Source organism: Pseudophryne corroboree, chromosome 6 (assembly GCF_028390025.1).
Source record: "Pseudophryne corroboree isolate aPseCor3 chromosome 6, aPseCor3.hap2, whole genome shotgun sequence".
Lineage (NCBI taxonomy): Eukaryota > Metazoa > Chordata > Amphibia > Anura > Myobatrachidae > Pseudophryne > Pseudophryne corroboree.
In genome coordinates this window covers 413,336,281-413,357,200 of record NC_086449.1, presented here as the reverse complement: position 1 = coordinate 413,357,200, position 20,920 = coordinate 413,336,281, and positions in this window count along the sequence as shown.

Sequence of the window (20,920 nt, the reverse complement as noted above, 5' to 3'; positions counted from 1 at the left end):
TGTATTTGGCTGCTTGCATACAATTTTGTAACTACAGGTAGCTAGTTTTTTTGCTACACAAGCTATCTGGACAGCATATGACTTTTTAATGGTATGTGTATTTTGTAAATTAGATTCAACATGTTTTCTCTATGACTGTATGAGTATGGTCAGAAGACTGGAAGATTGTTTGCTAGATAAGAGAATATGGGACTGTTTATGTGTGGTCCTTGTATGCATATGTTGTTTATGTGTGACATTATGCAATATACTGTACCTTATTTCATTGCCATGTCTACAATCATGGATGCTGAAACATCTCTTTCCCAGGTGGGAGAAGGGGTGCTGACAAGCATGGTGGCAGAGCCACCCACTCAGAAAACCTATGCCTGATAACATTGTAGCTTTGCTTCCATAGCTGGCTCATGCCTCTTTCATACAATCCAGACAAGCCTTGGAATAGTTATGTAGTAACAATTGATCCGTCTCTAGGCCCCCTTGCCTACAATCGGGATGTAGTGGCTTTACTGGCGGTTGGGATCCTGGCTATCAGGATACGGATGCCGGAATCCCGACCGCTTACAATGCCGGCAGCCAGAATGTGGGCAAATAGGGGATATTCCCACTCATAGGTGTCCACAACACCCATAGAGTGGGAATATAACCTGTGGTGTGTGCAGCGAGCCACCGAACCCGCTGCATAGCGAGTGCAGCGAGCCTACTGCGTTGCGAGTGCAGTGAGACCACAAGAGGATCTGTTGTGATCACACCCCCGCCGGCATTCTGGTAGTCGGGATCCTGTGGTCGGGATGCTGACCACCGGGATCCTGACCACTTGCATTACAGCCCCAACCACTACAATCACACAGAGCATTGGGCCTAATTCAGATCTAATCGCTGAGCTGTGTTTTTTGCTGTCCTGCGATCAGATAGTCGCCGCCTACAGGCGGAGTGTATTTTCGCTAGAGATGAGCGGGTTCGGTTTCTCTGAATCCGAACCCGCACGAACTTCATGTTTTTTTTCACGGGTCCGAGCGACTCGGATCTTCCCGCCTTGCTCGGTTAACCCGAGCGCGCCCGAACGTCATCATGACGCTGTCGGATTCTCGCGAGACTCGGATTCTATATAAGGAGCCGCGCGTCGCCGCCATTTTCACACGTGCATTGAGATTGATAGGGAGAGGACGTGGCTGGCGTCCTCTCCATTTAGATTAGGAGAGAGAGAGAGAGATTGACCTGAGGCTGATACTGTAGAAGAGAGTGCAGAGTTTAGTGACTGACCACAGTGACCACCAGCAGTGCAGTTGTTTTATTTAATATATCCGTTCTCTGCCTGAAAAAAACGGTACACACAGTGACTCAGTCACATACCATATATGTGTGCACTGCTCAGCCCAGTGTGCTGCATGCCTGCATCATCTATGTATATATTATATATCTGACTGTGCTCAGCTCACACAGCTTATAATTGTGGGGGAGACTGGGGAGCACTGCAGTGCCAGTTATAGGTTATAGCAGGAGCCAGGAGTACAAGACAGTCACATACCATATCTGTGTGCACTGCTCAGCCCAGTGTGCTGCATCATCTATGTATATATTATATATCTGACTGTGCTCAGCTCACACAGCTTATAATTGTGGGGGAGAATGGGGAGCACTGCAGTGCCAGTTATAGGTTATAGCAGGAGCCAGGAGTACATATTATATTAAAATTAAACAGTGCACACTTTTGCTGCAGGAGTGCCACTGCCAGTGTGACTGACCAGTGACCTGACCACACTGACCACCAGTATAGTTAGTAGTATACTATATTGTGATTGCCTGAAAAAGTTAAACACTCGTCGTGTGACTTCACTTGTGTGGTGTTTTTTTTTTTATTCTATAAAAAACTCATTCTGCTGACAGACAGTGTCCAGCAGGTCCGTCATTATATAATATATATACCTGTCCGGCTGCAGTAGTGATATATATATATTTTTTATATCATTATTTATCATCCAGTCGCAGCAGACACAGTACGGTAGTTCACGGCTGTAGCTACCTCTGTGTCGGCACTCGGCAGTCCATCCATAATTGTATACCACCTACCCGTGGTTTTTTTTTCTTTCTTCTGTATACATACATACTACTACATCTCTTTATCAACCAGTCTATATTAGCAGCAGACACAGTACAGTACGGTAGTTCACGGCTGTGGCTACCTCTGTGTCGGCACTCGGCAGTCCGTCCATAATTGTATACCACCTAACCGTGGTTTTTTTTTCTTTCTTCTTTATACATACATACTACGACATCTCTTTATCAACCAGTCTATATTAGCAGCAGACACAGTACAGTACGGTAGTTCACGGCTGTGGCTACCTCTGTGTCGGCACTCGGCAGTCCGTCCATAATTGTATACCACCTAACCGTGGTTTTTTTTCTTTCTTCTTCATACATACATACTACGACATCTCTTTATCAACCAGTCTATATTAGCAGCAGACACAGTACAGTACGGTAGTTCACGGCTGTGGCTACCTCTGTGTCGGCACTCGGCAGTCCATCCATAATTGTATACCACCTAACCGTGGTTTTTTTTTCTTTCTTCTTTATACATACATACTACGACATCTCTTTATCAACCAGTCTATATTAGCAGCAGACACAGTACAGTACGGTAGTTCACGGCTGTGGCTACCTCTGTGTCGGCACTCGGCAGTCCGTCCATAATTGTATACCACCTAACCGTGGTTTTTTTTTCTTTCTTCTTCATACATACATACTACGACATCTCTTTATCAACCAGTCTATATTAGCAGCAGACACAGTACAGTACGGTAGTTCACGGCTGTGGCTACCTCTGTGTCGGCACTCGGCAGTCCGTCCATAATTGTATACCACCTACCCGTGGTTTTTTTTTCTTTCTTCTTTATACATACATACTACTACATCTCTTTATCAACCAGTCTATATTAGCAGCAGACACAGTACAGTACGGTAGTTCACGGCTGTGGCTACCTCTGTGTCGGCACTCGGCAGTCCGTCCATAATTGTATACCACCTACCCGTGTTTTTTTTTTCTTTCTTCTTCATACATACATACTACGACATCTCTTTATCAACCAGTCTATATTAGCAGCAGACACAGTACAGTACGGTAGTTCACGGCTGTGGCTACCTCTGTGTCGGCACTCGGCAGTCCATCCATAATTGTATACCACCTAACCGTGGTTTTTTTTTCTTTCTTCTTCATACATACATACTACGACATCTCTTTATCAACCAGTCTATATTAGCAGCAGACACAGTACGGTAGTTCACGGCTGTAGCTACCTCTGTGTCGGCACTCGGCAGTCCGTCCATAATTGTATACTAGTATCCATCCATCTCCATTGTTTACCTGAGGTGCCTTTTAGTTGTGCCTATTAAAATATGGAGAACAAAAATGTTGAGGTTCCAAAATTAGGGAAAGATCAAGATCCACTTCCACCTCGTGCTGAAGCTGCTGCCACTAGTCATGGCCGAGACGATGAAATGCCAGCAACGTCGTCTGCCAAGGCCGATGCCCAATGTCATAGTACAGAGCATGTCAAATCCAAAACACCAAATATCAGTAAAAAAAGGACTCCAAAACCTAAAATAAAATTGTCGGAGGAGAAGCGTAAACTTGCCAATATGCCATTTACCACACGGAGTGGCAAGGAACGGCTGAGGCCCTGGCCTATGTTCATGGCTAGTGGTTCAGCTTCACATGAGGATGGAGGCACTCAGCCTCTCGCTAGAAAAATGAAAAGACTCAAGCTGGCAAAAGCAGTAGCACCGCAAAGAACTGTGCGTTCTTCGAAATCCCAAATCCACAAGGAGAGTCCAATTGTGTCGGTTGCGATGCCTGACCTTCCCAACACTGGACGTGAAGAGCATGCGCCTCCCACCATTTGCACGCCCCCTGCAAGTGCTGGAAGGAGCACCCGCAGTCCAGTTCCTGATAGTCAGATTGAAGATGTCAATGTTGAAGTACACCAGGATGAGGAGGATATGGGTGTTGCTGGCGCTGGGGAGGAAATTGACCAGGAGGATTCTGATGGTGAGGTGGTTTGTTTAAGTCAGGCACCCGGGGAGACACCTGTTGTCCGTGGGAGGAATATGGCCGTTGACATGCCTGGTGAAAATACCCAAAAAATCAGCTCTTCGGTGTGGAACTATTTCAACAGAAATGCGGACAACAGGTGTCAAGCCGTGTGTTCCCTTTGTCAAGCTGTAATAAGTAGGGGTAAGGACGTTAACCACCTCGGAACATCCTCCCTTATACGTCACCTGCAGCGCATTCATAATAAGTCAGTGACAAGTTCAAAAACTTTGGGTGACAGCGGAAGCAGTCCACTGACCAGTAAATCCCTTCCTCTTGTAACCAAGCTCACGCAAACCACCCCACCAACTCCCTCAGTGTCAATTTCCTCCTTCCCCAGGAATGCCAATAGTCCTGCAGGCAATGTCACTGGCAATTCTGACGAGTCCTCTCCTGCCTGGGATTCCTCCGATGCATCCTTGCGTGTAACGCCTACTGCTGCTGGCGCTGCTGTTGTTGCTGCTGGGAGTCGATGGTCATCCCAGAGGGGAAGTCGTAAGCCCACTTGTACTACTTCCAGTAAGCAATTGACTGTTCAACAGTCCTTTGCGAGGAAGATGAAATATCACAGCAGTCATCCTGCTGCAAAGCGGATAACTGAGGCCTTGACAACTATGTTGGTGTTAGACGTGCGTCCGGTATCCGCCGTTAGTTCACAGGGAACTAGACAATTTATTGAGGCAGTGTGCCCCCGTTACCAAATACCATCTAGGTTCCACTTCTCTAGGCAGGCGATACCGAGAATGTACACGGACGTCAGAAAAAGACTCACCAGTGTCCTAAAAAATGCAGTTGTACCCAATGTCCACTTAACCACGGACATGTGGACAAGTGGAGCAGGGCAGGGTCAGGACTATATGACTGTGACAGCCCACTGGGTAGATGTATGGACTCCCGCCGCAAGAACAGCAGCGGCGGCACCAGTAGCAGCATCTCGCAAACGCCAACTCTTTCCTAGGCAGGCTACGCTTTGTATCACCGGTTTCCAGAATACGCACACAGCTGAAAACCTCTTACGGCAACTGAGGAAGATCATCGCGGAATGGCTTACCCCAATTGGACTCTCCTGTGGATTTGTGGCATCGGACAACGCCAGCAATATTGTGTGTGCATTAAATATGGGCAAATTCCAGCAAGTCCCATGTTTTGCACATACCTTGAATTTGGTGGTGCAGAATTATTTAAAAAACGACAGGGGCGTGCAAGAGATGCTGTCGGTGGCCAGAAAAATTGCGGGACACTTTCGGCGTACAGGCACCACGTACAGAAGACTGGAGCACCACCAAAAACTACTGAACCTGCCCTGCCATCATCTGAAGCAAGAAGTGGTAACGAGGTGGAATTCAATCCTCTATATGCTTCAGAGGTTGGAGGAGCAGCAAAAGGCCATTCAAGCCTATACAATTGAGCACGATATAGGAGGTGGAATGCACCTGTCTCAAGCGCAGTGGAGAATGATTTCAACGTTGTGCAAGGTTCTGATGCCCTTTGAACTTGCCACACGTGAAGTCAGTTCAGACACTGCCAGCCTGAGTCAGGTCATTCCCCTCATCAGGCTTTTGCAGAAGAAGCTGGAGACATTGAAGGAGGAGCTAACACGGAGCGATTCCGCTAGGCATGTGGGACTTGTGGATGGAGCCCTTAATTCGCTTAACAAGGATTCACGGGTGGTCAATCTGTTGAAATCAGAGCACTACATTTTGGCCACCGTGCTCGATCCTTGATTTAAAGCCTACCTTGGATCTCTCTTTCCGGCAGACACAAGTCTGCTGGGGTTGAAAGACCTGCTGGTGAGAAAATTGTCAAGTCAAGCGGAACGCGACCTGTCAACATCTCCTCCTTCACATTCTCCCGCAACTGGGGGTGCGAGGAAAAGGCTCAGAATTCCGAGCCCACCCGCTGGCGGTGATGCAGGGCAGTCTGGAGCGACTGCTGATGCTGACATCTGGTCCGGACTGAAGGACCTGACAACGATTACGGACATGTCGTCTACTGTCACTGCATATGATTCTCTCACCATTGAAAGAATGGTGGAGGATTATATGAGTGACCGCATCCAAGTAGGCACGTCACACAGTCCATACTTATACTGGCAGGAAAAAGAGGCAATTTGGAGGCCATTGCACAAACTGGCTTTATTCTACCTAAGTTGCCCTCCCACAAGTGTGTACTCCGAAAGAGTGTTTAGTGCCGCCGCTCACCTTGTCAGCAATCGGCGTACGAGGTTACATCCAGAAAATGTGGAGAAGATGATGTTCATTAAAATGAATTATAATCAATTCCTCCGCGGAGACATTGACCAGCAGCAATTGCCTCCACAAAGTACACAGGGAGCTGAGATGGTGGATTCCAGTGGGGACGAATTGATAATCTGTGAGGAGGGGGATGTACACGGTGATATATCGGAGGGTGATGATGAGGTGGACATCTTGCCTCTGTAGAGCCAGTTTGTGCAAGGAGAGATTAATTGCTTCTTTTTTGGGGGGGGTCCAAACCAACCCGTCATATCAGTCACAGTCGTGTGGCAGACCCTGTCACTGAAATGATGTTGGTTAAAGTGTGCATGTCCTGTTTTGTTTATACAACATAAGGGTGGGTGGGAGGGCCCAAGGACAATTCCATCTTGCACCTCTTTTTTCTTTTCTTTTTCTTTGCGTCATGTGCTGTTTGGGGAGGGTTTTTTGGAAGGGACATCCTGCGTGACACTGCAGTGCCACTCCTAAATGGGCCCGGTGTTTGTGTCGGCCACTAGGGTCGCTAATCTTACTCACACAGTCAGCTACCTCATTGCGCCTCTTTTTTTCTTTGCGTCATGTGCTGATTGGGGAGGGTTTTTTGGAAGGGACATCCTGCGTGACACTGCAGTGCCACTCCTAAATGGGCCCGGTGTTTGTGTCGGCCACTAGGGTCGCTAATCTTACTCACACAGTCAGCTACCTCATTGCGCCTCTTTTTTTCTTTGCGTCATGTGCTGATTGGGGAGGGTTTTTTGGAAGGGACATCCTGCGTGACACTGCAGTGCCACTCCTAAATGGGCCCGGTGTTTGTGTCGGCCACTAGGGTCGCTAATCTTACTCACACAGTCAGCTACCTCATTGCGCCTCTTTTTTTCTTTGCGTCATGTGCTGATTGGGGAGGGTTTTTTGGAAGGGACATCCTGCGTGACACTGCAGTGCCACTCCTAAATGGGCCCGGTGTTTGTGTCGGCCACTAGGGTCGCTAATCTTACTCACACAGTCAGCTACCTCATTGCGCCTCTTTTTTTCTTTGCGTCATGTGCTGATTGGGGAGGGTTTTTTGGAAGGGACATCCTGCGTGACACTGCAGTGCCACTCCTAAATGGGCCCGGTGTTTGTGTCGGCCACTAGGGTCGCTAATCTTACTCACACAGTCAGCTACCTCATTGCGCCTCTTTTTTTCTTTGCGTCATGTGCTGATTGGGGAGGGTTTTTTGGAAGGGACATCCTGCGTGACACTGCAGTGCCACTCCTAAATGGGCCCGGTGTTTGTGTCGGCCACTAGGGTCGCTTATCTTACTCACACAGTCAGCTACCTCATTGCGCCTCTTTTTTTCTTTGCGTCATGTGCTGATTGGGGAGGGTTTTTTGGAAGGGACATCCTGCGTGACACTGCAGTGCCACTCCTAGATGGGCCAGGTGTTTGTGTCGGCCACTAGTGTCGCTTAGCTTAGTCATCCAGCGACCTTGGTGCAAATTTTAGGACTAAAAATAATATTGTGAGGTGTGAGGTATTCAGAATAGACTGAAAATGAGTGGAAATTGTGGTTTTTGAGGTTAATAATAATATGGGATCAAAATGACCCCCAAATTCTATGATTTAAGCTGTTTTTTAGTGTTTTTTTAAAAAAAACACCCGAATCCAAAACACACCCGAATCCGACAAAAAAAATTCGGTGAGGTTTTGCCAAAACGCGGTCGAACCGAAAACACGGCCGCGGAACCGAACCCAAAACCAAAACACAAAACCCGAAAAATTTCAGGCGCTCATCTCTAATTTTCGCCATGCAAGTGTGCGATCACATGTGTAGCTGAGCTGCAAAAATTCACTTAGTGCAGTCTGTGCACAACCCAGGACTTACTCCTCCAGTGCGATGAGAATGGGCTGATCGGGGCCAGAGCTGACATCAGACACCCTCCCTGAAAACTCTTGGCATGCCTGCATTTTTCTGGACACTCCCAGTAAATGCTCAGTTACCACACACAAATGGCCTCTTCCTGTCAATCACCTTGGGAATGCATGTGCAATCGGATTTTTTGCACCATCCCGTTGCTGACCAGCGATGCCAGTTGTTGTTGTCTGACATGCATTTGCATTGCAGTGCATACACATGCGCTGTTATGACCTGATCGCCTGCTGTGCAAAAATGCACAGCAGCAATCAGATCTGAATTACCCCTATTGTCTATATTAGCATTGGCAAATACAAAGTACTCCACCTAGAGTCCTTAGATAAAGTGCTACATAGCTATACAATGTTGTTCAGAACTGCTTGCAACTACTCAATGTGGTGTTGTACAAATGTTATGGTTTTTAAATAGCGAGTGAAGGAAAAGAATAGTAGTAAGGTGATCGAGGATGTAGACTACTAAGAGGTGCATGAAAATACTGTATAACATGAAAAAAATATTAAATAACAATGGATTAAGGAGAAATGATATGTGACTACATAATGAAAATGTAATGAGTGTTAAGTACAAATGGTTACTAATATGACTATTCCTGTTATATAGTGCGGTGGTGTAGGAGTGTGGTGACTAGAACCATGAAATGATTAAGTGGTATGGGTTAGACGAAATAGATAAAGGATTGGGAAGATATACATGAAATAATGGTAAAAAATAGGAAAGAGGAGATGATGACAAATATATGGACAAAAGGGGTTAAGAGAAACTAATATATGGGTGTCACTGACCTAGGTTGGGGGTGTTGTGAACTCGGGGATTCTCCCGATGGTAGGGGAGAGGAACCACAGTTGGGTCGGAACAGGGATGGCTTGATATAGGTCTTCCTCATACAGGACTCTGACAGTAACGCTTGGTGAAAATATTAAAGAACTTTATTGCAGAAAGGGAGCAACACAATGTCACATAGCAGAGAAGGAACGTATGGAGGGAATGTCCAGGCCTATAGGAGAACTTGTAAGCAATGTTAAAGATTCCAGGAAAATAAGTACTTGTGAGTGTTGGTGCAAGATAATGGTGACTGAAGAACTTGTGAGTGATGTTTTTAAAGATACTGATGATTTGAAGAACTGGTGAACGGTGGTTAAAGACTCTGATGATTTGAAACACTTGTGAGCGGTGGTTGCTGATGATTTGTATGACTTGAGAGCGGTGACTAAAGATACAGATGATTTATAGAACTTGTGAGCGGTGGTTAAAGACACTGATGATTTGTATGACTTTGAGAGCGGTGATTGAAGACACTGTAGAACTTGAGAATGGTGGTTAAAGACACTGATGATTTGTAGAACTTGAGAGCGGTGTTTAAAGACACTGAAGACTTGTAGAACTTGAGAGCGGTGTTTAAAGACACTGAAGACTTGTAGAACTTGAGAGCGGTGTTTAAAGACACTGAAGACTTGTAGAACTTGAGAGCGATGTTTAAAGACACTGAAGACTTGTAGAACTTGAGAGCAGTGTTTGAAGGCACTGAAGACTTGTAGAAATTGAGAGCGGCGTTTAGCCCGCAGCCCACGCTGACTCCAAGAAGCACTGGTGACTGGATTGCGGAGGAACACACCAGCCACTGTATACGCTGGAACTGTGCAGCAACTGGCACCTGGAAGCGCCGGAGACACTGGGGTACGACTGCAGAGACACTCGCCGGGAACAAGAGCACTGGCATCCACTTCAGGGGAAAAGATGATACTCAGGCACCGAGGCGCTGCCCGGCATCTGCCTTTGAATCTCCCGCCTCCACTGGATTGGCGGAACAGTCTGATGACGTCACCTGCTCCCTGCCCACGTGATGCCGGGTGTCATAGCGGCGCCCCTGCCCCGGGGAACCGCCGGGAGCCGCGCCAGCCAGGCGCCGGATCCCGTGGACCATTGAAGGCGGAGGCCGCAACACAGACCAAGCAGGCACGCAGGGGTAAGCGCGGTGAACGCCGCCTATGGCGTGTGATAATGGGTATGTCTCGCTATGGGCCCTTTTTAACATTTTTTTTTATTACATTCCAAAACTTGGCTCTGGTAGCTAACATCATCTTAAGTTAACATTAGCCATTGCAGCCTATAAGCTTAACAATGCTAAAGTTACCAGGAGAGCCTACCTGGCTATGGCTGAACACACATGCATGGTGGGATGACCATGCATATGCAATTGCAAATCAGTCCCCAAGCTAGAAACCACTAAGTGACTTCTTAATCATCGCAGAAATATTAATTGACAAGTGGAAGAATACAATTAATGTATAAGGTAGAAGAAATTAACAAGCTTTCATGTAATTTGTGTAATAGTTTTAATGGTGATGAAAATTGGTAAATGTAGAGGACATAGGAGTAATTAGAGACAAAGGAAGGAGGCAGAAAAATACTGTAGCAATGTTAGATAGAAAACAATATGAAATGAAAGATCTGTTAGGATATTGTGCGCTCTGTGCCTGTCTCCTTCTGTGTATCAGTCTATGGGAGCATACTCTAGTATTAGCCATCTAGTGCCAGAAGTCACTTGGAGGCGGAGTCATATGATGTAGGTTCCAGTTCCTCCATCTCAGAGAGAGTGAGGAGAGTGTGACACACGCAGAGACTGAGAGAGACAGAGTCCTGGTGTACAAGTGTGCAGAGCTGAGACTGGAAGCAGATCTCAGCTGCAGAGATTCACAGTGTTCCAGTGCATGAATCATCTTCTCTACAGTGGGAGTCAGACTGCACGGCTGTGCAGTCCTCCATGCTTTACCACCACAGACATCACCTGAAAAGTACCACTACCTAATGCTGTTACCTTGTGTGATATATGGGCTCCTGATTACCGATATCAGTGTTACATCTGAGTCACCTGTTTTCACTAAGTAAACCTGCATTACTGTTTAAGTCGCAAAGTGTGTGGACTGACATCACTGCACCAAATAGCCTAGTACACTCTGCCAACAAGATCAACATTATTTAACTGTTGATTATAAATCATCAGATGACAAATACACTAAAATAAAATTAATGAATATAAATCAAATGATGTATTGATTAACAAATGAGCAACTATTGAATATGCATAATAATGAAAGTCTCTAAAAATAGTAAATGCACCAAAATAACTTTAATGATGAACTACAATAAATTAAATAAATAAAAGACTAGATAGTAGGAAAAAGGATCCTTTTAAATTGGAATCATAAGGTACTGCACAACAATTTTCCTTTCAATATAAGACAATAGAAATATCCTACGGTATCTGCATGAATGCTGTGTGCACAAATACAGGTATTATTGTAGCATAAATCAGATAAATTATTGGAAATTCACTTATCAAAGTCCATATTTTATCTGAATACAAGGATGAAAATTATTTTGTGGACAAAAGCAGTGTTTACGAAAATGTGAACCAAGACTTGCATGCATTCACATCACTTCTGTATCTTTGGACTCAATAGTGATATGAAAATATGGTAATGCTGCAGGAGGTGTGTACGAGAAAAAGAAACCCCCTGCCGGCATAGCGGGTCCGAGTGCCAAGATCCGAGATGCAGCTTCGGATTATCTGCAAGACCATCAGCTATCTAAGTAACCCTGAAGTTATTTAGATTGGCCCTCGCAGGTTTGTAGCCGAGACCAGGACGTCAGCAGACACAGACCCTGGCCTTTGCACGCCCATAAAATAGGGGTGACATGTCCCTTTTTCTGGAATGTAGGCCCCACCCCACCTCCAAATGATAACAGCCTGCCAATCAGATTGCAGCTCAGGGAGCACTGCTTGCAACGACACAGAACAGGTCCTGCACATGTGCAGGCGTCCCACCATCGTGTTTGTGCACATTTCTGAATTAGGCCCCAAGTAACTATTGTTTACCAAAATGTATGAGAAAATGGTTAACAGAAAACTGACAGTATTTAAATCACTAGTGATGCCACTGCATTTCCCAAATCTCTTCCATTTAAATAGATGTATTTATTCATTTTCTTTAAATAGTTTACTCTGAGTAGAATTCAATTGTTTCTGATCCCTATTGCGCCCATTGGCAGCAATTCAAATGTTTCTGCCAATGGGCACGACATCAGCATTTCAGGTGACTAGCCCTGGGGTGGCGAGCTGAGATGTGCGAAAAATGACACATTTGGGCACCCAAACAGGACTTTTCGCGATCGCTCCCATGACTTTAGTCAGGTTTAGCCGCTTTATAGGGCTAAACCCGACTGCTATGAAAGGGGTGATAACGGGGGATAATTGAATATTGCCCCTCGATCTCCTGCTACTTTAGATGAGCTATCGAGCGTGAAATATCTAATCAATATATCGCCCTGTAAGTCTCATGGTTAATGGTATTCTGTTTTACAAGAAGACAGATCTTAAAAATCACACTAGGAATAAGTAATTGAATATTCTATATATTCTACATATTTTCTTCTATGTATATTTGATTGTAATGTGCATTAGTGAATATAATAAAAAATATTCAGTTTAACAACTACATGAAGGGCCACCATCAAGGGGGGACTCTTGGAACTGGGGTCCCAAGCCCGGGCAGAGAAAGGACCTGACCCTGACTACTACAATAAATAGAGATAAAATTGCCATCTGTATCACCTTCTGAACTCTGAAGGTATTAACTACTTAAAAACTACAAGTCCCAGCAGCCTCTTCTTCTGTCCAGGAGCAGGAGGAGGACCAATGTAAAATGGCTGAAAGATCTCAGTATGACCCTGCCCCTTCTTCCATCTGAAGCTGAATATATATTCCCCTTGCAGGAGGCCAGCAGCCATTTTTTTTGTATACCAGTCCAGCTGCAGCACTATGTTCCCTGGCCATATAGTGACTTTAGGTACATTTTCCCCTGGTATGATCTCTGCCTTCCTTCTATCATTCCCAGGAGGCAGCAGGGACAGAAATTAGCCATTTTATTATTCTATAGGCTGAGCAGCTGTGGTGTCAGTTTGCTGTACTACAGGGAGAGCAGACACTGGTTCCTTGTTATAGTACAGCTGGAACTGAATCTGGTGCTGCATTATCATTAGAGATGTGCACCGGATACTTTTTGAGTTTTGTGTTTCGGTTTTGGATCTGGATCTCCGTTCATGTTTTGGATCTGGACTGGTTTTCACAAAACCACATTTTCAGGTTTTGGTTTTGGACCTGGATTTATTAAAACCCATAAAAACAGCTAACATCACAGACATTTTTTATTTGGTCCTACAGTATTATTAACGTCAATAACATTAATTTCCACTCATTTCCAGTATATTCTGAATACCTTCAACCTCACAATATTGTTTTTAGGCCAGAGGTTCCCAAACGCGGTCCTCAAGGCACCCCAATGGTCCTGGTTTTAAATGTATCCATGCTTGGCCACAGGTGTCTTAAATAGCACCTTAGTCAATTTGATTTAACTATCTGTGCTGAGCCATGGATATACCAAAACCTGGACTGTTGGGGTGCCTTGAGGACCACATTTGGGAATCTCTGTTTTAGACCATAAGGTTGCAACAAGGTAGCTGGATGACTAAGCTAAGCGACACAAGTGAGCGGCCCAAACAGCTGGCCCATCTAGTAGTGGCACTGCAGTGGCAGACAGGATGGCATTTAAAAAAAAATTAGGTCCCAAAGAGCACATAATGCAAAGAAAAAAAGAGGTGCAAGATGGAATTGTCCTTGGGTCTTGTTTAAACAGGACATGCACAGTTTAATAAACCCATCATTTCAGTGATGGGTGGTCCCAGGGCCGGCGCTACCATTAGGCAGCTTTAGGCAGCTGCCTATGGGCGCTGGCCACTGGAGGGCGGCAGGCTCCAATTAAATATATTTTACCAAAAAAAATATATATTTTGATAAGTAAGCCCAGACCAGGGGCGGCCGCGGCGAGGGTCTAGCCTGCCTGTCTAGTCACCTCACCAGCCCAGTGTATTGCTTTCCCTGCGGGCCTGCGGCTGCTCCATGTCTAAACAGAAATAGACGGAGCCGCGCGTGTGAGAGAGCAGGTCAGGAGACGGGCGCCGCCCACACTGACAGCCTAACACGCATCCTGCTAGGCGCCGTCAGCACGAACGTCAGCGCTTGTGTGGCGCCCGTCTCCTGACCTGCTCTCTCATACGCGCGGCTCCGTCTATTTCTGTTAGAGACATGGAGCAGCCGCAGGGAAATCACACTGGCGTAGGTGAGGTGACTGACGGCTGTGGCAGGCTAGACCCTCGCCGCGGCCGCCCCTGGTCTGGGCTTACTTATCAAAATATATTTTTTTTTGTGTAAAATATATTTAATTGGAACATCTGAAAGACAAGAGAAGTCTCTCTATCCCCTCCCTCCCCGCCGCCCCGCGCCTCCCTATCCCCTCCCTGCCGCCCCGCGTCTCCCTATCCTCTCTCTCCCACCCAGCGTCTCACTATCCCCTAACTGCCGCCCCGCGTCTCGCTATCCCCTCCCTCCCTGCCGCCCCGCGCCTCCCTATCTCCTCCCTCCCACCCCGCATCTCCCTATCCCCTCCCTTCCACCCCGCGTCTCCCTATCCCCTCCCTCCCACCCCACGTCTCCCTATCCCCTCCCTCCCTGCCGCCCCGCGTCTCCCTATCCTCTCCCTCCCACCTGCGTCTCACTATCCCCTCACTGCCGCCCCGCGTCTCGCTATCCCCTCCCTCCCACCCCACGTCTCCCTATCCCCTCCCTCCCACCCCGCGTCTCACTATCCCCTCACTGCCGCCCCGCGTCTCGCTATCCCCTCCCTCCCACCCCACGTCTCCCTATCCCCTCCCTCCCACCCCGCGTCTCACTATCCCCTCACTGCCACCCCGCGTCTCGCTATCCCCTCCCTCCCTGCCGCCCCGCGCCTCCCTATCTCCTCCCTCCCACCCCGCATCTCCCTATCCCCTCCCTTCCACCCCGCGTCTCCCTATCCCCTCCCTCCCACCCCACGTCTCCCTATCCCCTCCCTCCCTGCCGCCCCGCGTCTCCCTATCCTCTCCCTCCCACCTGCGTCTCACTATCCCCTCACTGCCGCCCCGCGTCTCGCTATCCCCTCCCTCCCACCCCACGTCTCCCTATCCCCTCCCTCCCACCCCACGTCTCCCTATCCCCTCCCTCCCACCCCACGTCTCCCTATCCCCTCCCTCCCTGCCGCCCCGCGTCTCCCTATCCTCTCCCTCCCACCCGCGTCTCACTGTCCCCTCACTGCCGCCCCGCGTCTCGCTATCCCCTCCCTCCCCGCGCCTCCCTCCCTGCTGCCCCGCGCCTCCCTATCCCCTCACTCCCTGCCGCCCCGCGTCTCCCTATCCCCTCCCTCGCACCCCGCGTCTCACTATCCCCTCCCTGCCGCCCCACGTCTCGCTATCCCCTCCCTCCCTGCCGCCCCGCGCCTCCCTATCTCCTCCCTCCCACCCCGCATCTCCCTATCCCCTCCCTTCCACCCCACGTCTCCCTATCCCCTCCCTCCCACCCCACGTCTCCCTATCCCCTCCCTCCCTGCCGCCCCGCGTCTCCCTATCCTCTCCCTCCCACCCGCGTCTCACTGTCCCCTCACTGCCGCCCCGCGTCTCGCTATCCCCTCCCTCCCCGCGCCTCCCTCCCTGCTGCCCCGCACCTCCCTATCCCCTCACTCCCTGCAGCCCCGCGTCTCCCTATCCCCTCCCTCGCACCCCGCGTCTCGCTATCCCCTCCCTGCCGCCCCACGTCTCGCTATCCCCTCCCTCCCTCCCTGCCGCCCCGCGCCTCCCTATCTCCTCCCTCCCACCCCGCATCTACCTATCCCCTCCCTTCCACCCCGCGTCTCCCTATCCCCTCCCTCCCACCCCACGTCTCCCTATCCCCTCCCTCCCTGCCGCCCTGCGTCTCCCTATCCCCTCCCTCCCACTCCACTTCTCCCTATCCCCTCCCTCCCTGCCGCCCCGCACCTCCCGATGTTGGAGTTGCCTACAGCAGCGGCAGCTCCGGAGACAACAGGCAGCGCTGTTACCTCTATTTCCGTGCCCTCAGCATCTCCGGCAGCATCTGCTTTCTCCGGGACTGAGGAACCAGGACCACTAAGGCGAGGGGTGGGGGAGTTGTGCTTGGTGGCAAGTGTCTGGGCAGCTCACCCCCAGATCACTTGGACTGCAGCTCCCCGCCTTGTGATCTGGGGGTGAGCTGCAGTCCAAGTGATCTGGGGGTGAGCTGCAGGCCAAGTGATCTGGGCAAGATCACTTGGACTGCAGCACACCCCCAGATCACTTGGACGCAGGGACAGGGAAAAATAAATAAAATAAATGTAAATAAATTATATATTTATATCACAGCTGCCCGCCTCCCACCGCTGACCAGCGCTCACTTCTGCACGCTGCACCGCCATTGAAAGCTGACCACCGCAGACCACAACTGGCGGTGGTCAGAGGGACATCAACGCCGCAGCGAAGAAGGACAGCTTAGTACCGCCGCATCCCCCGCAGACCATGGGCTCATACGCCACCAACAACCACAGTCCCTTCCGCACCTCCGCTGCACATATCAGGTAATGTTACCCTATGTCCCTGCTGTCACGCTCTCAGTCCCTGCTGTCACTCTCTCAGTCCTTGCTGTCACTCTCTCTCCTGTCCCTGAATTGTGGGTCATACCGTTTGCTATAATGTGAATTTCGTCTCATACCATATGGTAAAATCAGAATTTTGGCTCATACAGTATGCTGTAATGTGAATTTCGGGTCATACCGTGTGCTATAATGTGAATTTCGGCTCATACAGTGTGGTAAAATCTGAAATTTTGGGTCATAGCGTGTTCTGTAACGTGAATTTCGGCTCATACCGTGTGCTGTAATGTGAATTTCGGCTCATACTGTGTAGTAAAATATGAATTTTGGCTCATACTGTGTGCTGTAATGTGAATTTCGGCTCATACCGTGTGCTGTAATGTGAATTTCGGCTCATACCGTGTGCTATAATGTGAATTTCGGCTCATACCGTGCGCTGTAATGTGAATTTCGGCTCATACCGTGTGCTGTAATGTGAATTTCGGCTCATACTGTGTGGTAAAATATGAATTTCGGATCATACGGTGTGCTGTAATGTGAATTTCGGCTCATACGGTGTGCTGTAATATGAATTTCGGCTCATACGGTGTGCTGTAATGTGAATTTTGGCTCATACTGTGTGGTAAAATATGAATTTTGGCTCATACCATGTGCTGTAGTGTGAATTTTGGCTCATACCATGTGCTGTAGTGTGAATTTCGGCTCATTCCGTGTGCTGTAATGTGAATTTCTAGATAGTATAAGAATTTCTAGATAGTATAAGGGGTCCTAATACACTGAAGGACACGTCCCCATTTGAGTGGCCACACCCCCTCTCCCGGAGGCGCGCGCATAATTGCAACCTTCACTTTTCCATACCCCCACTTCAAAATGTCTACTTCGACCACTGTATATGTATGTGTGTGTGTGTGTATATATATATATATATATATAGTATTCATTCTAGCACCCTGCACCTTTCAAAATCCATGCAGTTCCCCTTTCCTGCCTGGGGTGTCACTCTCTGCTCTGGTGTTTCTCAGCACACACAGGTCTGTATCACAGCACTGAGTAACAGATCAGAGTGTGCGGAGAAGCACCACAGCAGAGAGCGACACCCCGGGCAGGAAAGAGGAACTGCACAGTATTTGAAAGGTGCAGGGTGCTAGAATGAACACTATATATATATATATATATATATATATATATAGCCAATGACCTCACCGCACGTCACTGCCACAAAGTTCTAGTTACAACCCTGATGCCTATCTATAATACTGTATAAAACTACAGACTGTGGTATTATACTATATATGGATGTGGGGCTGGATGCTTTTTAACTTGTGTGCATTTAATATAATATTTGTCAGGTTTTCTTTTGCTGTTATTTGGCTGCTTCAGGAGGATCAACATACCGTTAACACAGCCTCTAGATAACGTGATCACTCCACTGTCCAAGCAACAGGGGAAGGGGAGGGTCGGGAGGACGGGGGGGGGTGTAGGCAGAAATTTTGCCTAGGGTGCCGAGAAACCTTGCACCGGCCCTGGGTGGTCCCCCTGGAAAAAGCTCACCAAGTTCTCAGAATCATAGCTAGCTACAAACATACCACCTCCGTATTTGATAACTTTTCACATTATGAGAAGAGGCAAGAAAAGAGGACAGTGTCAAGAAGATGATTTTTTATAATTAGAGAGGCACACGCAATCAGGAACAACACACATGCTTTCACCTCCAGTCCTATCTTGGTGTGGAACAGAAAGGACTTTAACCAAGCAAATATATAATTATTACATTACTGGACAAACTGAAAAACTAGGGACCAAAGCCTCCAAATTTGTACCCCCTTCTCCATTTTCAGGGAGTACTATATTCTTGGATTTAATGCTGGGATGCAAATAAACTGGTGTATACCACAGGATCAAGATTGGATATTTTCCCCTCCACGGAGTCTGGAGAATTATTTTGTGAAAATCTTGTGGGTTTCTTTTTTTCCATTTTTTTATTGCATTTTTATTTACATATTTTGTGGCAGATGCCTTATTTTCATTTTTCACAGCTCCCAGTTACACGCATGTGAGCATGCCTGTGTGTCCTAGTTACACACATGTGAGCATACCTGTGTGTCTTGTTCATTTTATTCATATTTTATTTTCAAATAAAGCAACCCCTTAGATGTTTTAGCAGCCCCTTGTGAGCCTCCACAGCAGCCCTGGATCGGGCAAGTTGAGTTTGAGTGGCTTCAGTATAGTACTAAGCAGGACTGTGCAGTCAATTTTTTTGTTATTGAGCTCATTTCATGTTACAAATATAACTGTGGGAGAAAGCAATGCTAACCTCTGTGCCAACAGCATGCCTCAGCCTGGCAAGCCAGACAGCTTACTGGCTGTAAGCCACCATGAGACACCATACTGGGCCCTTATTCAGTAACTGTTTGTGCCTCACATGAGATCCTGGCCCATCTAGTGCTGCAGTGCAATGGAAAGCTGATGCAATGCAAGATCACTGAAACTCTGTTCTTCTAACACTGCAAGGTCTTGCTATAATCCTACGCAGCCCTTACATTGTACAATTATTAAGGAGACAACATTTACAAAATAAAGGAAAATAACCCTGTACAACAAATGTGCATCTTGTAAATAATCCCAATATGTAGAACATAAATCAAAATGAAGGTTGACTAATTGGAGCCATTCATTTGAGTCACTAAAATATAATAATTGAGAAGAACCTCTCTCTAATGCTGGGTACACAGTGCACACTAGAATATATATCTACTAGAGATGAGCAGGTTCAGACAGGGCACCAGTGGAATTATACGGCAGCGCCTCTGGATTTATACAGCAGATAGGCATGGCATCCCTGGACTTATACAGCAGATAGGCAACACCCCTGGACTTATACAGCATATGCCACACCCCTGGAGAATTACACAGCACAGCAGACAGGCAGCAGCATCCCTGGACTTAAACTGCGTGGGGCAGCACCCCTGCACTGTTAGGGCAGAGTGGCAGCACCGCATATAGGGCAGCACCCCTAGAATGATGTGGCAAACAAAGAAAAGACATGGAAGATGGAATTGTCCTTTGGACCTCCCACCTACCCTTATATTGTATAAACAGAACATGCACACTTTAACAAACCAATCATTTCAGCAACAGGTTATGCCATACAACTGTGGCTGAAATGACTGGTTTGAACAAGCAAAGGTTTACGTCTCACTTTTCGCTCTCCAATGTCCTCAAATTCTTTGTAACATGCAGATGTACTCCTCAGTAAGTTGTAATATGTAAGAAAAAAATCTAAATACAACAATGTGTAAATCTATATAAATAAGACCTATTGGATGATCCCCATTGTGCCGAAAACAGGAAGGTGATAGATCCTCTCCCCAGCATGCATCAGATTACAACTTATTGTGCAGTACATCTGCATGTTACGAAGAATTTGAGGACATTGGAGAGCAGAAAGTGATATGTAAACCTTTTGTTTGTTCATGTGCATTTATTGATTGGGGCGGTGACCTAATCAGTTTACATCTCTGCAGCTCACTATTGGTAGCACCATTCAATATTAGACCATTTGTATTTTGTGAAATAACTGGTTTGTCTGTGCCCCCACCAAAAAAGAAGCAATTAATCTCTCCTTGCACAAACTGGCTGTACAGAGGCAAGATGGTGCCCTCATCCTCCGATTTCTCATTCTCTTCAGTGTTTAAATCCTCATCCTCACAGAGAAATAATTCCACACGAAAGAGGTGTATTTTTTGGTATTTTGTCCAGGCATGATAATGGGCTTTTTCATCCCATGGCCAACAACTGTCTCCACCTTATTCAAACAAAACAACATCCTTATCATAATCCTCATCGTCAACTTACTCCTCAGCGCCAACTACACCAATATCATCCTCATCTTGGTGTACTTCTACAGTAACATCCTCAATCTCAATATCAGCAACTGGACTGGCGGTGCTCCTCCCAGGACTTGCAGGGGTCATTCAAATGGTGGTAGGAGCCTTCTATTCCCATACAGTCTTGGGATGGTCAGGCCTAGACATTGCAACCGCGTACACACTTGGACTCTCCTTGGGGATTTGTGTTATCTCTGAATGCACAGTTGTTTTTCCTGAGCTTTATTAAGCTTAATGTTTTTAATTTTTCGAGAGAGGAGGGATTCCATCTTCATGAGAAGCTGAA